The sequence below is a fragment of the Microtus pennsylvanicus genome, chromosome 14, assembly GCF_037038515.1.
Source record: "Microtus pennsylvanicus isolate mMicPen1 chromosome 14, mMicPen1.hap1, whole genome shotgun sequence".
NCBI classification, from domain to species: domain Eukaryota; kingdom Metazoa; phylum Chordata; class Mammalia; order Rodentia; family Cricetidae; genus Microtus; species Microtus pennsylvanicus.
The window spans coordinates 61,725,075-61,749,195 of record NC_134592.1 but is presented as its reverse complement, the minus strand read 5'-3'; positions in this window follow the sequence as shown (position 1 = coordinate 61,749,195).

The window sequence follows — 24,121 nt, the reverse complement described above, 5'->3', positions numbered from 1 at the left end:
CCTACAAGTGTAATATATATACACATATATACATATACATATTCCTTTAGAGAATTATGAGTAATACATTGATACAATTCTCATTAATTTCTGGTTTTATACACAGCTAACATTTAGAACAGATTATTGTTCTTCCTGCTATGAATAAATCTTTGCTTCTTGATTTTCTAAAACCATTATGCCATGCTAAGCTTTTTATATGTAAAAATGCCCTCACAATTGTTATCAATATTCAAAACTTTAGCACAAACTGAAACATAGTAAATAATGCAATTTTTCTTAAGAATGTTTAGGTTGATTTCTTTTGATTGAAGACTGCTGTGAATGACAGAATGAAGGGCTTAATTATAAACTAGATCAATAATGCTTACTGAAATATTCACTGACAATTTATTCTGTCAATTTTATTTTAATTTAAAACAAAAATCCTCAAACTATTACTGTTATAAATATATTAATATATTCACAAGGATTAATAATCCTCAGTTATTGCAATATTATATCCTCTGAGTAATAAAACTATATTTAATTGATTCCATTATTTATTAGAAAGTAGTAAGCCTAAGGATTATTAAAATTTCCATCCTGAAGTTATAATATAAAATTAATTAGTAAGTTTAAATACATTTTTCATTGAAATGCATAATATGACAAAATGTTTTGCTTTGTGTATACTTTTGTTTGTAGCTATTCATGTGCATAATATATTAAAGATTATATTCTGTTGCATAAAACACAGAATAAATGAAAGACACACTCTATTTTCTCAAATTCCTCATGTCAAAATTTTCTTATTGTTGATATATGCAATACAGCATTTCACCTGAGTTGACACTTTTGATTTATTCGTTAACTTAAGCCCTTGGTTTCTTTTAGAATTAACTGCTATTGTATAGTTTTATGTTCTACACTATATGTGTGTCACATATTCAGCCTAACAAAATCATATGCAGCATATTGTAAAAATTGGTCTTCTCACTCTCTGATGTTTTCTCCAGAATATCCTGCAGCTGATCACAATAAAATGTATATGTCAGTTAGAATGCTTTTCTGCCCTTCCTTCCAGCCACATTTTCTATCCCTTGCAGACTTTAAACCTGCAATCTTTCAGCCTGTGTCTCACAAATGTCTAGAATTGTAGGCCAATACAAGGACACTTATTTAAACTTTCTTTCATCTAGTATTATTCATTCAATTTTCTTTATTCAGGAGATCACAAATATTAAGTCCATATAAATGGAACAATAACTGAAATAATACTTGTGCTGTTTAAATAATTAAAGAGTTATTTTAAAATTAACTTATACAACCTCAAAATGAAAACTCTGAGGAAATGTGTGTTTTAAAAATACATGCAATTAGCATGAATGAGGAGATAAACACAGTTACATAAAATGTCAAATTTTTTTATTCAATTATCAGTTGATGAACAAATATATTGACTCAAAATATTTGCCATAGTAAATAAAGCAAAATTAAAAATAAGGACTTAAATATCTTTGTGGTAGGATGTGGAGTTCTCTAGGCATATCCCAGAACTGAAATAGCTGTGTCATATGGAATTTCTATGTTTATTTTTTTAGAATTGTCCAGAGTAATTTCCACAATAACTGTGTTAATTTTATTTATCTCAATCAGTGCATATGAATCTCTGTCTCTATACGTGCTTTCCAAATTGCTGTCAGATTGGTTGATGAGTGTCCTGCCGACTGGGGTGAAATGGTATCTCACACTAGTTTCTATTTAAATTTCTCACATGACAAGAAATATTAAATAAACTCTTTTAAACAGTTATTGGCCATTTGTAACTTTTTCTCCATTGTGTGGTTGGTTGGTTTTAACTGTCTTTTCAGTTAATTTGTGCACTTAGTATTGGCAGTTTTATTTTTTTAGTGACTAATTTCTATAAGTATTTTTAAATTCTGGACTCGAGAACCTTGTCTGAAGTGCAGCTGGTAGGCATTTTTCTCTATTCTGTTGACTCTCTGTTCTCTTTTTTTCATTGCTTCCTTTGTTGATACAATCTTTTTTATTTTCAAGTAGTACCATCTGTTGATACGTGTGATTAGTTGATGTGTTATCAATTTTCAATTCAAACAGTTCTTGAAATATATTGTATATTTTCTAGTAAATCAGCCTTTTCTGAACTCAAAGCAGTTGTCTATTGAAAACCTGTATAGGTGTCGATGATGTGGTGTACATATTTTAATTTTCCAAATTCTATGAATTGGAACACGTTCATCTGTCAGATTTCATTCCTTTGAATACCCTTTGGCTTAGTCCCTGCAGATAGTGGTGTCCAGCATCTTCTATATTTTACTTTTATAATATTTAGGGGGGTTTATTGTAAGGAACTCTGATATCTCTATTTAGATATTAGCCTAAACTCTTAAATTGGAATGGATTATTTTTCCAATTCCTTTATTTGAAAGTAAGCTGTTGGTATAAGTGAAAGAAATAACATCTTCCATCAATTTTACTGTGTTTATTAGGTTCAAGGTTTTCTAGTAGACTCAGTAGAATTTTTTAAATAGAAAATCATGTCATTTGCAAATATGGATAGTTTGACATCCCCTCTTTTAAACACTTCATTTTTTTCTTATTTAATTTCTATAGCTAAAAGTTCAAACACTAAATAAAATAAGGAGAGGGGTGAATGGCCATCCTTGTCTTACTCCTACTTAGAAAAAAAACATTCTCAGTGCATCTTCATTTAATGCAATTTTGGATACAGTTTTGTAGTATATTGCCTTCATTATTTTGATGTACAGTACACTTATTTCTAATGTCTCCATGACTTTTATCACAGAGTCATGTTGAACACTGGGAAATGACTGTTCTTTGTCAATTGAAATAATGATGTGTTTTCTATCCTGGAGTATCTTTTGTGATATATCAATTTATTTACATATTTTGAGCCAACCAGACTTTCTGAGATGAAGCTCACTAGATCTTAAAGTGTAATATTCCTAATGTGTTCCTGAATTAATTTCTCATGTATTTATTAAGAATTTTTAAATTATATATATATATATATATATATATATATATATATATATATATATATATCAATTGGTCTTTACTTTTCCCTTTTGGTTGTGTCTTTATTTGATTTTAGTATACAGATAATTCTGGTTCCATTGTATAAATTTGCTACTTTTTCTTTACATTTCAAAGCAAAAGTTCTCATAAAATTTTCTAATAGATGTTCTATATTTAATTGGAGTCAGTTTTAGTAGCAACCTTTTTATATCTAATTTAAATTTGTATCCTCTCCTTCACTGTTTTGCTCAGATTGGGGAAGGGTGTGCCATTCTTAAACTTAGTTTCTAAGAACCAATTCTTCACTTGTTCAATTTTAGATACTGTTCTTTTAATCTCTGCTTAATTAAATTCTTCCCTAATCTTTATTATTTTTGTCCTATCTTCCATGATTAGGACTGGCTACTTGCTGTCCTTCAAGAGCCTTGAGGTACATCATTATATTATTTATTCAATGTCTCTCAGATTGTTTTATATGAGCATTTATCACTGGAAACATCCTCTACCAAGGTCTAAGGAAAAGTATATGAAATTTGTTGAGAAAAGGATGGACTTAGAATGTATAATTATAAATGGATATAAAAAAATTTCAAAAAAAATGTATGTTCTCCCCATATGTGCCATTTACAATAGTAAATCATCATAAGCTATGTGTAGGTGGGTAGAGTATAACAGCAAACAGAAGAGCTGTTAAATATTAGGGGATGAAGAAGGACTGAATGCAGGTTATAGACATGAGTTATGTAAGAGGGTATAAAGTTAACTATTTTTCTAGGTCTATTTCTGTTATTTAATTTTCATTTACAGTGATAGGTAAGTGCATCAAAATATATTTGATAGTGAATATGTAATCAAATGTGAATTCTACAACTTAGGAATAATTATTCTGATTATATAGAAGTTTCTTACAATGTGTAAACCTTGGATATAGTTCATTTCAGTTTATGATAACTATTTTATTTGCATGTATTTTTAATAAAGTTTATGAAAATTTAAAACCAGAGAATGAAGGAGAGAGAAAATACGTAATAAGAGCAAAATAATATATATTATAAATAACAATAGTATGAATAAGAAATTCATACACTATAAATATCAAGCCAACTAAATTTAATAATTACATTTCATAAACATGTTGTAAATAAAACAACTAGCTGTTATCAGTTTGAATATAAATATAAGTTCTTACATCTAGTTAAGATTCCTTTTTATATAATCACTTACTTTATAGAAATGTTTTCTACTTTCTTTCCTTTTAAAATCTGAGATTCCATAATTACATGGATGACTATTATGAATGTACTAGTATTGCCTTATATAATATTTATGCTATTTTCCTACCAAAACCTGATTATTATGCCAATGGAATAGTTCCATGGCTTGAATATAGGAGCTTGAAACATAAACTGATAAATTTCATATTTGGGGATTTTGAACGTATATGTCATGAATGGTCTCCCCTCATTAAGTGAGTTAATGTTTTCTAAAGGAAGTGCCACACCACAATGTAGCAGCTCCTTCGCATCCTGCCTTGTGAGGATGCAGCCATCATCTCTTTCCTCATCAGCCCATAACTGCAGAGCAGCAAAGCTTCACAGAAGGTAAACCCCTCACCGTATTTTGGATCTGTATGAGCACTGTGCTTTGACTTTCATATCTCTAGTACTGTCTGAAATAAATGTCTGTTCTTTATATATTACTCAATCAAAGCAAAACAAATACATTGAGATGTCATGTGATAAACAAAGTAATAATGTAGAACATACAACCCTAGTACCTAGAATACTAAGGAATAAGAGTTAAAAGTCTCATGACAGCTTGGCTTATGCAATGAGCTAGGACACCATTATTTATGCCCTTTCTTAAACACCAAATACCTAACTATATAAGCTTCTAAAAACACACTACTTTGCTCTCTTTATAATTCAACCCATCTAAAACAATTGGGAAGTTTATGAAAAATGATAGAATTCATTCTGTTTATTTATGGTTTTACGAAACTAATATTTTCTTTGACCAACCAAAAAGATCAACACGAATCTGGATTACTTTGGAAATATGAAGCTATATTATACCTAGAACTTAGAATTGTGTTTGGTATGCTACTGTTCTAAGAGCAGCATTACCTAGAGAGGAAGGATTTCTCCCTTCAGTCTGTTTCTGGTTTTGTTTTCTTTTTATTTGGTTACTGTAGCAAGACTAATAGAAACCCAAAGACAGATATTAGGGCTCAAGTTGAGAGAACATAGAAATAAAACAGCCAACCACTATAGAGCTCTTACCACTACAAAATCTTCAGACCGGATAAAGAACAAGTTTCTCTTTCATCCTGACTTGTATTCCTCTCTATGGCCTCTAAGGCTGCTGTGTGGTTGCTGGAATTTAAGGTCTGTGTTGCCATGGCCTGGACTGCATGACTGACTAGTGTGACTAGCTTTGCACTCTGATCTTCAGGCAAGCTTTATTTGTGAGATCATAAACAATACATCACTATGAGTTACAGATAGTAAGGTTCTATGTTACTTTATTTGCACAACCTTCATTTGATTTCACACCTTAATCTTTTTACTCACCCTGCCCTGCTCCTTGATAAAAGCTTTCTACCCTCAATGTCTTCCCTCCCAACTTTCCTCTTACATTTTAAATTTCTTGATGAAAGTATGCTGAACTTCATCAATCTTGTTGCTGTAGCACGTAATTCTGGTATATATTAAATGAGAAATAGCACACCTTTTCCTCATTTCGGTGTCAATGCAAAACAAAACAAGAAACAAGATTTATAAGATTTCTCTACATATTAAAATATTGTAGTTGCAATATATATGCTATTTTACATTTTGAAAAATATGTAACTTCTTAAATATATGAGAGAAACCACATTTTATTTGCTTTCTGTCTTCATAGATTTTCAAGATTGAGTTGGAATTCAGACAAAAAGCACACAAACCTGCAGAACTTTGACTACTACATCAAAAGTCAAACCACACTCCTTCAAACTTTCTTGTTTCTCTTCTATAACTTACAGTACCTAACATGAGTTTACTTGCTATAAAAAATAGTAAATAATTTTTAGGACAATTTTTTATAGATTTTGTTGAACTATACATTTTCTCTGCTCCCCTCCCTGCCTCTCTTCTCCCTTCCTACCCTCCCCTGTGGTCTCCATGCTCCCAATTTACTCAGAAGATCTTAGTTTTTTTTTTTTTTTTTTTTTTTTTTTTTTTTTGCTTTCGGTGGAGGGGCATTTATATATTTCAGGTACCATGCTTATTGGTAACTGATGACATCATTTGGATATGAACATCCAATTCCTTTCCCTGTTGAGCATCTATTACAGAGTTGAATGAACCCAAAGAATCTGTCTCTTCTACTTTTATAATATCATTGCAATATATATGTGGACATTGTTAACCTCTATGTTTTTTGTTGTTGTTGTTGAAGTGTGACCCTGAGTATGCTAAGAACTTAGAACTTTAAATTAAGCATGGGCAGGAATGTATAGAACTTGAAGTTGTAACATAAACTAATATAACTATGCAGCGGCCTCTTTAATAAATTCTAAGCACTTTCCTTCTTTCTACTTTCTTCTTCCCTTTTTTTTCTGAGAAGATCACACTGCATTTAGAATCCATCTTGTCTGCAGGTAATAAAATTCTTCTAGTCTATTTTATTAAGTTCTATATGACTTTTATGCTTTGCCTTCACTATGTTGTAAATTCATTTTATACAATAACAGTTACATAATAATTTTGCTTGGAACTCTTAACATAAAGAATATGATATTGTATTTTCACTCACAAGAAACATACACCTTTATATAATATTAAAACTTTATAAAATGTAGTGCTTGATAATACATATAGATATAAAACAGTTAATATATAACTGTTTTAAGATATAAAACAGTTAATATAAACATACATATTATATAGAGTGAAGGCAAGAGAAAGATGGAATTACTCTAAAAGATTGAATTGCCTTTTGAATAGAATTTGGTCCTATTAACAAATTAAGTGCTAGAAGTGAAATCTTATTTGACTGAATGCTATATTCCCATCCTTATGCTACTGGAGGGCAAGAAAGTTGATACATGTAGCTATAGCAATATTTAAAGCTCTCCTACAATATACATTCATATATTTATGGTGCTATGTTGCTTAGATTTTGTTTTTTATTATTATTCAAAATCCTAATTGATAATAAAAGTTTCCTTTTGGAAAATACTTAGAAAATTTCAATATAAATTATAAGAGTATACTTTTTCTTAAAATACCACTAAAATTCTGTAATGTATATGGCTTGGTAATTTGCTAAATCCTCCATACTTGCTTTTTATTCATGTTTTAAAATTTATTAATGTATTGCATTTGCTTACTGCTAATTTTATTAGCTGAAGAAGCTATGTCCTCACATTATAGATTCCCTACATTTTTTTCATCTTCCAGATTTGTAATACATATAGAACATAGCCCAAGTTTCAAGAATTCTGAAGCTAGTCCATGACCTCAAAGGAACACGATACTCTCTAATACAAAATCTAAGAGTACTGCTTGTCCTGTCAAAGGTCCTTGATGATTCTTTTGTGAATACATGTTATCACATGGCAAAGCATCTTTTATTTCTCTAATTAGTTAATAATCAAAGGATGTTAGCATAGAAAAATTATCTATATGGCCTAACGTAATCAAAATATGTTTTAAATTCAAGGTGCTTTCTATGAAGGTCAGACTCATTTGAATAAGAAAAAGAATATGATGGCTTGGTGTCATCTTGGAAGGTGGAGAAAATCACATGCCATGACCAGACAGTGACCTCTATCAGATAAATGACCCCTATCATCCAAAAGGAAACAGACACCAAATTACTATGTACAGAATTTTTTCCAAGACTTCAAATGACCTTAAGGGTGAATTTATCGCCACAAATTTCATATACTATCTCAGTTTTGTTTATTCCTTGAAATATTTAGTATATTTTGTGCTTATTTTGTTTCAATGTATAATTTTATACACACAGATATTCCATTATTAATAGAAATATATTTCTTTCACATTAACACAATTTTTGTCTATATAGTTTTTTTCAGTTGTCTTAGGCAAAAATAAGTGAACCTGTTACCCTCATCAGAGAAGTTTCATGTCATAGTAGCTATTGACTAATACATAGTATGGAGGCCCAGAAATGTGAACCTATTTTCACCTTTTCGGAAGGTCAGAGAGTTTCAGCTTGCTCAATGTTGTTGACAATAACTATGGTTACACACCCTGACCTAGGGTATGGTTACTTAGTGTTGTGGAGGTTAACCGGGCCTATGAAGGTAGATCCACTCCACCCTGACCAAATGTTATTTGTTATTTATGTTCTTTCAAGGTTATTGTCTGTTTCTACCTTAAACAAAGATTCCTCCTTGATTTAGACCAGTGAATTCTGCTCCCTCAAGATTATTGTCAACAGGTATGGCTAATATCCAGACCTTGTATTTCAGGTATTGAGAAGTAGATCTGTTTCTACTTTAAACAAAATTCTAAGGATCGAACCTAGTTCTTACTCCCTTAGGGAGATAACAATAGATTCCACCCAGGGAGTGGTCTACCTACAGCATATTTTGGTCTGGGGTGTGAGCATTACTTGTCTTTTTCTAGCAACAGAATGTTTAACTAAGAATATAGCCTGCAATTTTCAACTGGTGTATTCATTCCTTGTATTATATTAATGCAGTTTTTTGGGGGGGGGAGTCAGCATATTTAAGCAAATGGAAATTAAATGCGGGCAATTTTAGTATTCACTGGAACGCTTTTTCAATAATATCATATATTTCTGTTTATTATTTTTTTATTTTATTTTTTTTAGTTGTTGCAAAAAAATTTCCCATTTCCCTCCCCCTCCTCGCACAAATCGTCTCCTCCCTCCACTCCCCTCCCCCCTCTCCCCCTCACCCCACTCCATTCCCCCTCCCTCTCGAGAATGAAGAGCAGTCCAGATTCCCTGCCCTGCAGGAAGTCCAAGGTCCTCCCACTTCTATCCAAGACCAGGAAGGTGAGCATCCAAACAGGCTAGGCTCCCACAAAGCCAGTTCACGTATTAGGATCGAAACCTAGTGCCATTATCCTTGCCTTCTCATCAGCCTTCATTGTCCGCCATGTTCAAAAAGTCCGGTTTCATCCCATGCTTATTCAGTCCCAGTCCCGCTGGCCTTGGTGAGCTCCCAATAGATCAGTTCCACTGTCACAGTGGGTGGGTGCACCCCTCGTGATCCTCTGTTTATTATTTTTACTCACATCTTCATTCTCTTTATTTATTTTTCTAATCCCCATAACCCTACCCTGGAATATTTATTGAAACTGGTCTCCAACAACATAGACCCATAACTGGTCAACCTGTAGAGAACTAGAGACTATTTAGTTTTAAACACTAAATGAGACATTTATTTGACACTTCCACTCTTCTATTCTCAGTGATAATTGCAGAAGAGACTAAAATATTGTAAAAGTCAGAGTTAATCCATGCTTGCAGCAAAACAAAAATTTGGGGGCACAAAATGGCTGGCTGCTGCACACAAGAACTCACAGCAACTGTGACAACATGCACAAGACCTTCACAAAACCAGCCCATCCAAAAACACAGACTGAATAGGAGCGTTACTCACAAATTTCTACCATTAGTTTAAATTTTTTAAATTTTTTTGTAATTATCTTGGCAATAATTGAAGTTAAGAGATGATAGGTTTTATTTTATTATTAGGAATGCTATGATTTTTCTTTATGGTTATGGTTTGAAATGTTTGAATATTAAAATACATTCATTACTATAGCTAATCTTCATGGTGTTTATATTTCTAAATTATATGTGTAGTATTATCTTCTGAATTTTAAGAATCAAATGAATTAGTACAACTATGTATTTGAGAGGAATTCAATTACAATTATCTTTTCCTGTAATTGTTTCCACAAATTTCTATATTAACAAGTTATAGTAGAATCATTAAATAGCTGAATCTGTTAAGAGGATCGCTCTTTCATTCCTAGATGCACTACTACATGAATCACCTTTATGTCTTTCTTCAATTCTTTTATAGTTCGTACATGTCTAAGAATTCAAGTATTCATATCCAGGCTAGTGTAATATAGATTTTTAACATATATCCATTTGATTTTCTGAATTTTCTCAGTGTCTGTTATAATGTTCCACTTTACTTTCTCATTTTTTTTTTCAATTTGGGTCCTCTCTTGCCTTCTGGTTAATTTCTATAATCTTTCCAAAGAATATTTTCTGTATTATTTGTGATGTTTTAAATGTCTGCATCTCTAATTTAATTCCAGGTGTATATTATCTCTTCCTGTCTACTACTTTTGCTTGTTGTTTGATCTTGTTTTTCCATACATATTTTACATCATGAAATATTAACATGAGATCTTTCAAATGCTTTGATGTAGATACTTAGTGTTACAATATTTGCTCTTATAAATGTCTTTATCATGTCTTTAAGTTTTGTATTCTTATATGTTGCCAACTTTCAAGAAAATTCTAGATACCACTGAGAGTAGTATGAATTATTTAAGTTTCGGAGGAGCATTCTGTATAAGTCTATTATATCCTTTTGATTTATGGTGTAATTTAACTCCAGAGATTCTCCGTCGAGTTTCTTTGAGATAACTAATGTTTACTATGGCGTACTGAAATCAACCACTATCACCGTGTTGGAGGTCAATGGGTGGTTTGAAGTTTAATAGTATTTCTTTACTGAACTTGGGTGTTTCTGTTAGGTACATGTGTGTTTAGAGTTATAATATCCTCTTGGTGGATATTTCTTTATCTCTTCTGATTAGTTTTGGTTAAATCTATATTATCAGATATAAAATTTTATAAATCCTCATTTACTCATTCTATTTGGTTGGAGTTCCTTTTTCTTTCTTTTATCCCAAAATAATATCTACAATTTATGGTAAGGTAGGAATCTTTGAAGCAGTAAAAAAAAATGATCCTGTTTTCCAATTCATTGGGTTAGTCTCTGTTTATTAGGAAAAAAAGATGATTACACATGGTGGTTAATATTATTTAGCAGTACATATTAATTCCTATCATTTGTGGTTCTGGTGTTGTTTTCTTAGACCTCTTTTGATTATTTGTGAATTATTTGTTCTCTGTCCTCTTGAGCATTTTTAAACTTCTATGCAGACCAAAGTGTTTTGTCAAGTATCCTTTCTACAGCTCCCTTATTAATGACAATCCCTTAAATCCTTTTTATCACAAAATTTTGAGTAGAGACAGGGAAACCCAGATCTCCCTGGAAAGGGTAAATAGAAGACATTTTATGAGTGGATTCTGGGAGTATGGAGATGGGAACATGAGAGATCAGGTTGTAAGTGAGTGAACTGACGGGAGAGTACTAAAAGAGACAACTACAAAGAAGGGCCATCTAAAAATCTGGTGCAAGGGAATATCTCAGACATCTACAAGGTGACCCCGGCTAAGACTCCTAGCAATAGTGGATTCATAGCAGGAGCTTGCTTGTGAACAGGCAAGACGTGGAGTGGAAGAGTGGGAAACCAATTCAACCATATCACCTTCGATCTACAATTGTCCCTGCCTACAGTATGTGCTGGGTAAAGGTGACCTAGAAATTGACAGAATGACCAACTAATGACAGGTCTAGCCTAGAACCTGGCTAGGAGAATAATCTCAACATGGCACTGCCTGAAACACACAGGTTGGATGACCCAGAGACCTAGGATAGAACCAACACTACTGGAGGGAAAAATATCAATGTAATGGTGCATTATGGTATTCTGTTGTACTCATAGGTTGGTGCCTAGCTGAGCTGTCACCAGAGAGGCTTCATCCAGCAACAGATGGAAATAGATGGAGAGCCATAGCAAAACATTAGGCTGATCTCGGGAATCTTGCAGAAGAGGGAGAAAAGATTGTAGGAACCTGGATAATCAAGGATACCATAAGAAAATTCAGAGAATCAACTACCTGTACTCACAGGAGCTAACAGAAGAGGAGCTGAAAATCAGGGATTCTGAATGGGACTAACCTGGGCACTCTGCCTACATGTTACAGTTGTGCAGCTTGGTCCTCTTGTGACAGTGCTAACAGTGGGGTCAGGGGCTGTCTCTGAGACTTTTGCTCTCCTTTTGGGACCTCACTCCTGATACAGGATCACCTTTCCCAGCCTTAATACATAGGGAGGGTCTTATCCTTATAGCATCTTGAGGGGTCATAGGTTGTTGATAACCACTAAGACTTTCCCCTTCCTGAACAGAAGTGGAGGAGGAATAGAGTGGGAGATGGGGCAGAGAGTGTTTGAGAAGAACTGAGAGGACAGGAAGGATGAAAAACTGAGGCAAAGATGTAAAATAATTAAATAGTTAAAAAAAATTTAAAAAGTCATGAAAACTGCTAATGTTGTCAAGATATTAAGACATTTTCAAGCACATTTTAAGGAACCTTGAAATGACAAAAATGATGTTTCCATGAGTGCCGTTTGAGAGACAGATTTATTCATCTTCCTACATTTGGATAGTTAACTTCCTGACAAGTTTTCTTTACATGTGAAAAATATATAAAATGTGTCTAACATAAAGTTGTTACCAAAAATATTAAAAATTATTAATTAAAATTGTAGCTAGACCATTTTAATCATTTCAATGGCCATATACTAATATTAAATCATAATGAGCTTCATTATAACTCTTTGTAAGTATATATGATATGTTTTATCATAATCAATCTCCTACTAACTTCCTTGATTTTCACCCATTTTGTAAAAATAATTATTTGTATATCTGTTTACTAGTAATGCCAGAAACTTAGGTTAGAAAAGTTCCTTTTTGTTTTGGCCATAATAAGTTCTGTGAATCATAACTGATGCAAATTCTGAGAAAAAGAGCCATTCGAATGCTCAGCCAAAATATGAGCCATCTGTACCACCCACTTCTTCTTGGTTGTATTCCTCTTTCTTGCAATTTCTTATTTTGACTATTTCTTGAAAAATATTTACTGTTTTATGAAGGCACAGCCTCACTGAATTTTATCAAGTTTTAAATGGATTTGGAGTGAAGGATTATTTGTAATAATATAAGCTTCTCTGGGTGAGGACAGTATCTCTGCTTCCTCCACTGACTGCCAGCTGTATAGGTACATTAGGAGAGATAAAGTCAGGAGTCCCCCATTTCTACCATTGTTGTGATATATCCACCAGAGAAGAAGACATCTCAGACATGGTTTTAAGCTAAGAGAAAGTCTTTGTTAGCCATCCATTGACTAGACTCTGTGTTCAGGACCTGAATACAGTTTCAACCCTTTCTAGGGGTGGGAATATAAATACAAAACCCACATCCAGGTTTGATACACCTCAGTTAGCATGAAGAGTTATCCAGAAGTAGAACTGGAGAAGCCAAAAAGCAAGTTCATCTAAAAAATTTCCCACAATTATGGATTCGAAAGGATTAGGTCTTTGTTTTCATTTTGGCAGGTTTTGCTGCCTACATGCTGAGTTTCAGGTCTAAATGTCCCTTCCATCATGGTGTCATTGTGCTAAGTTCTGGAGACCTACTAAGGTCTGTTGGCCTACTAAGATATGGGGCATATTACATCATTATCTATGAGTAATTTTTTTTTAAATTAGATGTGACTCTCAATGGACCCTTCCCCACATCCTATAAAAAATGTTCACAGACTCAAATTTGCTTAAGTCTTGTGACAGTTATCAATACTTCTATGAGATCAGTAGTGTCAGAGTGATACCATACTCTAAAGACAACATTTTCCTCTATGTTCTTTCTTTTCTCTATGATATTCTGTGGACCTTGAAGTGGGTGGTAGAGATGGCTCATATTTGGGCTGAGCATTCGAATGGCTCTTGTTCTCGGCATTTGAATCAGTTATGATTCACAGAACTTATGACTAAAATAAAAAGGAACTTTTCTAACCTAAGCTTCTGGCATCACAAGTAAACAGATATACAACTAATTATTTTTATAAAATGGTACATCCATCATGTCCATTTAGTCAAACAACAGCAGTATTTTTTATTCACTATGGCCCATGAACTTTTAAGTTATTCTAGGCTTTTTATCTTGCTTTATCTGATGAAGATTTCCTCCTGTGAGCCTCCCATCTACTTAAAGAAGTTGATTATCTCCATCTGACTTGTCAATATAGCACAAATAGGCAAGTCTTGCCTGGCTGGTGTAGAGTGTAGTGTACAGTGTTCACAGTTTGCTAAAACTTTTGATTGCCTCTCTTTCCCTAGAATCAGACTAGCAACTTTTAGAACTATGTGCACAAGCAGTGTAGGAGATCTTGGTTCCAGGATGAGATATCTATGTCCTGAGTTCAAAATTTAGGTAAACAGATAATTTGGACTTGTGTTTAAAAATATGTGTTATGAAGTTTTTTTGATCAATATTATAAAACATGCATAATTTTAGTGATGTTATTGTTTAATTTTTTGAGAATTTTAAATTATTTATTTTTTTATTTTTTGTCCTAGTCTAAGTTTGTGTAAAAATTTATGCATAAAACACAGAAGTATTTTATATAACACAAACTTCAGAAGAATTGGTATCTAACATTAAAAGCTTGTTAAAAGTCAATGGGGTAGATAAAATACTAACTAAATTTAACAGAAATTGCAATAAATCTGAGCAGGGGCACTTAAATGAATGTATAAACAAACAATGAGAACTACTTGATCTACCAGTCACTGCCTGTCATTAAAAATGAAGATTTTTTATTATAAACAACAGTGACACTAACGCATGACTCCATTTCATGTTAGAAAGAGTTCAGACAGTGTGGGAGAATCACCATCAGCACCTTTGTTCTCTACAGGAACCCCAAGATTACTGGGCAATTGGTTAACATATAAAAACAGCTTTGTGCAATTAATAATGTCCTGACTTTTGATTTGGTTTTTGACCTTACTGTTTCTATTTCGTTGTTGGTTTTTCCCAGGGGAACCTTCACAGAATGCTGTTGTGGACAGTCTGCATTTATAACTTCATACTGTTAGATTTCTCAAAAAAAAAAAAATAGGGAGAAAAGTAGCCAATAAGTTGAGTGATACAATCTAAAACCCTTCTTTTAAAAAAAGTTAGCATAGAATGCTACTCTGCTTCAGCTTTTATTATATAACCCAATGAATAAAATGTATTAGAGAGCGTGGCAATAAAGAAAAAAATTGTATTTAAATGAGGACAGAATACATTGGGCTGGAATTGATGCGATCATGCCACAACTTATGAGTCATATCTAATGACACGGTCTGGTGCGCATGATGCAAATGAGGGGATGGGAATGAGAGGGATCAGCCCGAACAGAGAAATGGCAGAACAGCAGGAGTATGTCCACACTGCTAACAGCGAATCTGTGGAAAATAATCTGGTTTCTCTCAGCAATGCTCTTAGTGGTGACAAGGTATTAAATATGAAACTTAAGATAATAAAAATCAGGCCTAGTTGAGCATAAGGAAATACGGCAATCTGATGCACAGTCAGATTGGTGGGATGTCCAGCAGATATTTAGAAATGTGATTCGGATCTTGTTTAATGTCCTCACACATCTTACTAAAGCACAGAGAAACAATATGGATTTTAGTAGCACTAACCATGGTTGCTTGTATCATAAATCTTAAATTCTTAAATATTGACATTTTATTGTTGTTTTCCATACCAGAGGAAATGCTCTGAGGACAAGAATTGTTTTTTTTATTTTATATCTTAAACTCTGGGACTGCATAGCACACCTTGTTCATTATAGTTGTGATATCATGAATCCAGAGAGGCTGAAGAAAGACGTATTAGAAAATACTTTGAGAATGAAAGAAGCTACAGTATTAAAAAATTTTATGTATCAGTGCGTTGCATAACGTGTTGGTCAAAGGGCAAATTTCAGGAGTGAATTCTCTCCTTCCTCCTTGTTGAGACAAGTTCGCTAGTGTTTCTGCCACTCGGCATATTACAAGTCACCTGGTTTGCCTCCCATCCCGTTTTAAGAATGATGGAGCTACGGCTGGATGGTGCTGCATTGAGCACTTATGTATGGGCTCTGGGCATCCAACTCAGGTTGTAAGGACCGTTAGGCAAGCATTTTTCCATATTGAGTTAACTCACTAGCTTATGAAGATATTTATGAAATAATGTTTGCTCCAAAAACAAAGCTATTGATGTAAACTGTAGCTAGCTATTTTTATTAAAAGTAGAACACAAATAACTGACTGAAATATTAACTCTGTCTTACTTGTATTCATCTTACCAACCTGATACAAGGACGGGAAACATGGAATACTATGACAAGTCAAGCAAAGATCTAGAAGTCCTTTGCTGAAGTATTCTGAGTTGTATTAACTTTTCATGTGCTCGGAAATATTATTACGCCACTTGGCTTCTCTATTTTTGAAGGGTTAAAAAAGACAACAGTGAACTTGGACCTGTTGACTTAAAACAGTGAAGAAAAATCACTAAAACTTCAATGAAACAACTGTTGTCTTTTCTCCAGTGTTTCCTTGCCCAGCTCTTTTTCTTTTTTACTTTTCCTTATTACTTTGTCCCCCCCCCCCCAGGATGAGCAGTTATGATATATATAGCAAAATGTTATTGGGGCTTCAAGTGCAAATTTTATCTTTAAAACTATACTCAAAATACAATTTAATTATTCATATTTAATGTTAATCTTATCATATTTATGAACTATATGTATGAGACATTCACTTCATAGAATTGTGTTAAAAATAGTGTGTAATTTTATATATTACTGACTCAGAGTGGTGACACACATGGCATTAACAAAATTAATAACTTTAAGTTATAATTTAATACACTTCCCTTAAAAGGAGCAGCACATATTCAGTGAATATATGCAAATCTTGCTTTCACAATTTTCACTGCTAACCAATAACTTTTGGATAAGAATTTTCTCTTTGATGGAAACACATTAACCTTTCCTTCCATTTGAATGGAAATATTTAATTTGCATTTCTGAGGGAAAGAGACACACATTTTTATCACTTTTGCGTCCTTTTCACATCTCCGGATATGATAGCAGTTTGATTAAACTGTTTTCCTCTGAAGTAGGAGACTGGATTTGGGGAGGCAAGGTAAAATTGTTTAAGTTCAGAAAAAAAAATGGTTTAAAAAACTGAATTTTTATTAAGATTTTAGATGGTAACCTTCTTTAGTGATCTATAACACCCAGATCTGAGTATTTCCCATTCTCTCTGGACAAAGTCACTTTCTTTTTTTTTTTTAATCTTTTTTTTATTGAGAAAATGAGAAAAACAAGTTTCCACCTCCTCCCAGCCTCCCAATTCCCTCCCCCTCCTCCCACCCTTCTCCCCCTCCCCCCACTCCTTTCCCCCTCCCTTTCGAGTCCAAAGAGCAGTCAGGGTTCCCTGCCCTGTGGTAAGTCCTAGGTCCTCCCCCCTCCGTCCATGTCTAGGAAGGTGAACATCCAAACTGGGTAGGCTCCCACAAAGCCAGCACATTACGTAGGATCAAAACCCCTTGCCATTGTCCTTGGCGTCTCATCAGCTCTCATTGTTCGCCATGTTCAGAGAGTCCAGTTTTTATCCCATGCTTTTTCAGTCACAGTCCAGCTGGCCTTGGTGAGCTCCCAGTAGATCAGCTCCACTGTCTCAGTGGGTGGGTGCACCCCTCGTGGTCCCGACTTCTTTGCTCTTGTTCTCACTCCTTCTGCTCCTCATTGGGACCTTGGGAGCTCACTCCAGTGCTCCAGTGTGGGTCTCTGTCTCTATTGTTTTATTACAATGCATACGTCTGCCCCCGCTAAAGAGCCACCCCTGCCCTTTGTGAGTACGATGGAGCATATGATCCTGCATATTTATGTCTCTTCGCATTATGACCTGGATGTGTCTCATGATGGTTAGGAGACACAGGCCTTACTGTATATCCACTGGCAAAAGGTATGAGGCTTCCATTAGAAACAAATCAATTCTTTCTTTAAACTTCCATCCAATCTATTGTTAAATGAATGTTTGCTGAAATTTTTAGTCAAACTATAAAAGTTTCAAAGTGTAGAAAGAAAATTCTGAGGTACTAACTCTAAATGTCAGAGAAAATACTTCTAAACACAAAAACCTGTGTTCTTCACATAACAACAGGGGAAGCAAGTTTCTTTGTGGTTCTAAAATACAGGCAGCAACTTAATGCTTTAATGAGTAGATACCAAACCATCAGTTTCTTTGTCAAATACATAATAAATTTGAATAAGAATTCTATGATAGTGAGCTCCCAAGGTCCCAATGAGGAGCAGAAGGAGGGAGAACATGAGCAAAGAAGTCGGGACCACGAGGGGTGCACCCACCCACTGAGACAGTGGAGCTGATCTACTGGGAGCTCACCAAGGCCAGCTGGACTATTACCAAAAAAAGCATGGGATAAAACTGAACTCTCTGATCATGTCGAACAATGAGGGCTGATGAGACGCCAAGGACAATGGCACGCAGTTTTGATCCTACGCAATCTGCTGGCTTGGTGGGAGCCTAGCCAGTGTGGATGTTCACCTTCCTAGATATGGACGGAGCGGGGAGGACCTAGGACTTACCACAGGGCAGGGAACCCTGACTGCTCTTTGGACTGGAGAGAGAGGGGGAGAGGAGTGGGGGGAAGGGGAGAGGGGTGGGAGGAGGGGGAGAAGAGTGGGAGGAGAGGGAGAAGAGTGGGAGGAGGGGGAGGGAAAGGGGAGGCTGGGAGGAGGTGGAAATTTGTTTTTTTTTTTCTTTATTCTTCTTTTATCAATAAAAAAATGTTAAAAAAAAAGAATTCTATGATAGGATCTAGTACATTGTATTTAATTCTTAAGGAACGTTTTTTTTTTCCTTTCACAAGCCATGTTTACAAGCTTTGTGATGATTTTATAGGAAAGAAGGGAATCGAAGCTTCCAAATGAGTGTAGAGTGATGAGGGCGAATTAAATTCAATGGTGGAAAGATTACAGAAATGACAGTGTGTGATCTTTACGTAATAGTGAGATATTTCAGCACAAGAGATGGGAACATATTGATATTAACATTTTAACAGCTAACCATTCCTCCTTTCTTGTTCCATTTTTTAATTTTTTTTTCAGATTCTCACAGGAGAATGTCATAATGCTTTTAATGGTCAGATCGCAGGGACAAATTGCATCCACAAACATGTTTCCAAACCCTTAACCCATGCAATTGATTCTATTACATGCATTTCTGTGACCTGGTGTGTATAGGGAAATACATAATTAATTGTGTTCTTTGCTTTAAATTTTGAGGTGGTGAAGAGATGAGAATGTATACATTCAGTGAAAGAGAAACATATATACATTGCTAGAAGGGACTTTAGACTGTTTATCGTCATTAGTAAAAAAAAGTTCCTTAGAAAAACAAAACCTAGCAGTGTGGAGGTGGTGCATACCTTTAATCCTAGCACTTGGGAGGCAGAGACAATTGAATCTCTGTAAGTCTGACACCAGCCTGGTCTTCAGAGAGTGTTCCATGACAACTAGAATTATTACACAGAAAATCTGTCTTGAAAAGAGAAAAAGAAAAAGGAAAAACGAAAACTAAACCATATAGAAACAAATAGCAAAAATGAACTCAGCAGGGTTTTTATGTGTATGTCAGTGTTTTATTTATATAGACATACACATACATAGTACATATATTTATACAGGTAACAAGCATAAAAGAAAATGCAATCAATTTGAAAGAGGTGGCTTATAGGGATTTGAAAAATGGTAAGTGAGAGATGTTAGAGGGAGGAAAAAGAAGGGGGAAGTAATATTATATTTTAATTAAAAGCCTATTAAAATGTAAAAATATAAAAGCTGAGCCAACCGACGTCCCAGTTCCAGTAATCATGGGAGCACATGTGAAAGACTGAGTTAACATCCTACACAGAAGTTTGTATACCTGTACTTATTTCAACACTCTTTCAGCAGTTGAAAAAAATGAACATGCTCAGTGATGGTACATGTCCATCATGATATTCTATTCAGGTATATAGAAAAATAATGGTAACATTTGATGGAAAATGATTGAAATTTTAAATTATCATATCGAATAAGAAAGAAGTTTCAGAAAGACACATATTACATATTTTCTCCCATATAAAGACTCTAGATTTGTACATGTATGTACATGTGTATTTGTATGTGTGTACATGTGTATACAGAGGTCATTAAAGTAGAAAGCAGACATAAGGGAAGAAAATTTAGGGAGGAAGAATCAGGAAGGACATCACTAATTTAGAATGTTTTTAGTTAAAGCCAGCTATGTCAAATGCACTATTCCTTAAAGATGTAAGCTTCTGTGGATAACATTGATATCAATTAAAATATGTCTAGTATAACTGAATTGCTATATTTTGATTAATTTACATGTAAAAATGTATTCTCACATATGCCAATTGACTACCAGTATATTCATTATAGACTTAGTACATCAGAAACACAGGTCTAATACACAAACGGATGCAATTCTACTCTTACCAACACTATGGCAGCAATAACTCTGATTCATCTCTTTATTTTAGAATAGAATTTACTTGGCCTTATGTTTGTTACAGTTGCATTCATATTCAGCACTATTACTGTTACTCTTTAAGAATATGGATAAAAAATTTTAAATATTTTGGTTAGAACAGAACAAAATTTAGAGTGCAGCTGATGGGTAGAGCATAGCACCTTATAGCATATGGAGACTCTGGGTGCAATCACCACACACACACACACACACACACACACACACATTCACATACACGCACACATTCACACACACGCACACACACACACACACACACACACACACATTCACATACACACCACAGAGTGGGAGAGGGAAAGGAAGAGACAGAGAGTAGAAAGAGGGAGTCAACAAAGCCTGGAACATCAAGTTGAGACAGGACCAAGTCCCTCTCCCCTGCATCAAGGCTGAGCAAGGCATCCCATCATAGGAAATGGAACCCAAACTTTCAGCTCATGGACCAGGGATAGATCCTAGTCCCACTGCCACAGACCCCACAAACAGGCCAGCTCCCACAGTTGTCACACACATGCAGAAGCTTTAGTTTAGTTTGGTCCCAAGCAGGCTCCCTAGCTCTAGGTTCAGAGTCTGTGAGCTTGAGTCAGGTATTTCTGTGAATTTTCCTATGATCCCTTCCTCTCCCTCTCTTCAACTGAACTTCAGGACTCTGCCCAGTGCTTGGCTGTGGATCTCTGCACCTGCTTCAATCAGTTGCTAGATGAAGGTTCTATGCTGACAATTAGGGTAGTCACCAACTTAACATGAGGCCATTTCAGGTACTCTCTTCTATTGCTAGGAGTCTTAGCTGGGGTCATTCTTGTGGACTCCTGGGGATTTTTCAAGTACAACCTTTCTCCCTAACTCCATAATGACTCCCTCTATTAAGATATCTCCTTCATTTTTCTCTCTCTTTGTCCCTTCCCCAACTTGACCATCTTGTTCTCTTATGCTCTCATCCCCCATCTCCTTTTTTCTAAAAACTGTTTTTACTGAGCTGTATATTTTTCTCTTCTTTGCTGCTGTCCCTTCCTCTCCCCTCCCCATCTACCCTCTCCCATGATCCCATGCTTCCAATTTACTCAGGAGATCTTGTCTTTTTCTACTTCCCATGTAAATTTGATCCATGTATCTCTTAGGCTCCTCTTTGCTGCCCAGGTTCTCTGGGATTGTGAATCGTAGGATGATTTTTCTTTGCTTTACGTCTAAAAGCCACTTATGAGTGAGTACATATTTTATTCATTTTTCTAGGTCTGGATTACCTCACTCAATATGATGTTTTGTAGATGCTTCCATTTCCCTCAAATTTAAAGATGTCATTATTTTTTTTTCCATTGTGAAGTACATCATTGTGTAAATGTACCACATTTACCTTTTCCTTTCTTCAATCGAGGGGGCATTTAGGTTGTTTCCAGGTTCTAATTATGACAAATAATGTTGGTATGAATGTAGTTGAACACATGTCCTTGTGGTATGATTGAGCATCCTTTGAGTATATACCCAAAAGTGGTATTGCTGGGTCTCGAGGTAGGTAGTTTTCTACTTTTCTGAGAAATTGCCATACTGATATCCAAAGCACCTGTATCAGTTTGCACTCCCACCAGCCATGGAGGAGTGTTCCCTTTCATTTCACTACATCCTCTCCAGCATAAGTTGTCAACAGTGTTTTTGATCTTGGCCATTCTTACAGTTGTAAAATGAATTCTCAGACTTGTTTTGATTTGCATTTCCCTGATGGCTAAGGATGTTGAACATTTCCTTTAGTGTCTTTCAGACACTTTATATTACTCTGTTGAGAGTTCTCTGTTTAACTTTTTAATTAGATTATTTGTTCTTTTTATGATGAATTTCTTAGGTTCTTCATATATTTTGAAGAAAAAAATGGGAATTCATAAATTGATTAAAAAGTAATGTTGATTCTAAGAAATGATTATTTACTGAAGCATGAAACAGATGAATAGTCAATTAAGACAACTCATATCAGACCTATAAAATACAGAATGAATGTAGTTACACAGGAGGAAGGAAAAGGAAAGCACAGATTGGGATGGATGGGATGAAATGAGAAGAGGGAGGAAGTGGAGAGAAGAGAAAACGTTTCCAAATTTGAGAGGTACTTGTCATGAACTTTAAACTTTGCATGATGACACTAAGAGATGAAAACACTTTCAAAATTGGAATTTTTGTAGTTTGGCTTGTTATTAGCCAAGAGATGGTGACCAGAGTGGAATCTTCTTCATTGAGCTACACAGACCTGGCCAGGGACACCCACTATCAATGACTCCATTGTCTAAGGAAGCAGCTCCGAGCAGGTAAAGCAGGGGGGTGATATAGGCAAAATCCACAGGGTGGGTGTTTTGCATTGACACTAATGGTGACCCCGTTGGCAAGCATGACAGGATATGAAGCTCTACAAACATGGGCAAAGCTGTGTTACCATGGCATCCCTGTTTGATCAGGAAGAAGAGACAAAAGGCCCACAGCTACAGATGCAGAACAATGTTAGGTTAGTAATAGATGCTTCACATAAGATGCATGCCTGAGGGTCAGGTGTCCTCAGTTTTAACCCGAGATTGGGTCAGGAATTAGCAAATATGTCTTCTTGTTGTTGTTATTGTTGTTTTGTTTCTTTTTCTCATTTCAGAAAAAAGATATTAACACCAAGAGAGGAGCTCATTTGCATTCTTACATATAAGAGGGTCTCCCTCCATCACTCTCCCTCATTCTCTCTACATTTCTTTCATTTGATTCCTGGAATTGGTGAGATTCTAGTGTTTTTGTGGTCAGTGAAGATAAAGGACCTAAGTAAAAACAAACAAAGAAACACACAACAATAATAACACCAGAACAAAACAACCCCTTATAGAGAATCTGTAATCTACAATGGCAATTATAACCACAATAATAATAATAATAATAATAATAATAATAATAATAATAAATAAAAACCCTTGAGCCCTCCTGTGTTGTCATTTGTCTATACACTACCACTATTTAGAAGGGGAGGCTAGAGAGCTGCTAAAAACTCAAGGCCAACCTAAGCTCCACAGTGAGAAGACATTGTGGAGTTAAAACAAATTGAATATTAAAATAACTGAATGCAAAAGTGATTCAAATCAATACTAAAAGCAAAGCTAAGTCTATTTCTTCCATTTTCATAAAGCTACAGTTTATGTATTTGAAATGCTTCTGGGACGTGTGCACTCCTAAGCACTCTTTGTGTTTGAAGGAACTTGTTCATGACCATCTGCATCTCCTTGTCTTTACACTGTGAGCAGCAGCAGCTATAGGACACAAGTAGTAGCAACACTAAACCTTTGCAGGTTCAGGAGTTGAAGAATGCCATAGTCCTGCACATTTTCCAAATCAGACTTCAAAACTATCCAAGTGTTTTCAATTCTCTATAGTAGGCTTAATCCACCAAATAAAAAACTTGGATCATGTTAGACATTACCAAATATCTTTTTAAAAATAAAAAAAAATGTTTATGTATTAGTTACTATGGAAGATATGGATGCATTCTTAAGTAGCTGAGAATTCTATTATCATATGTGCTCACATACT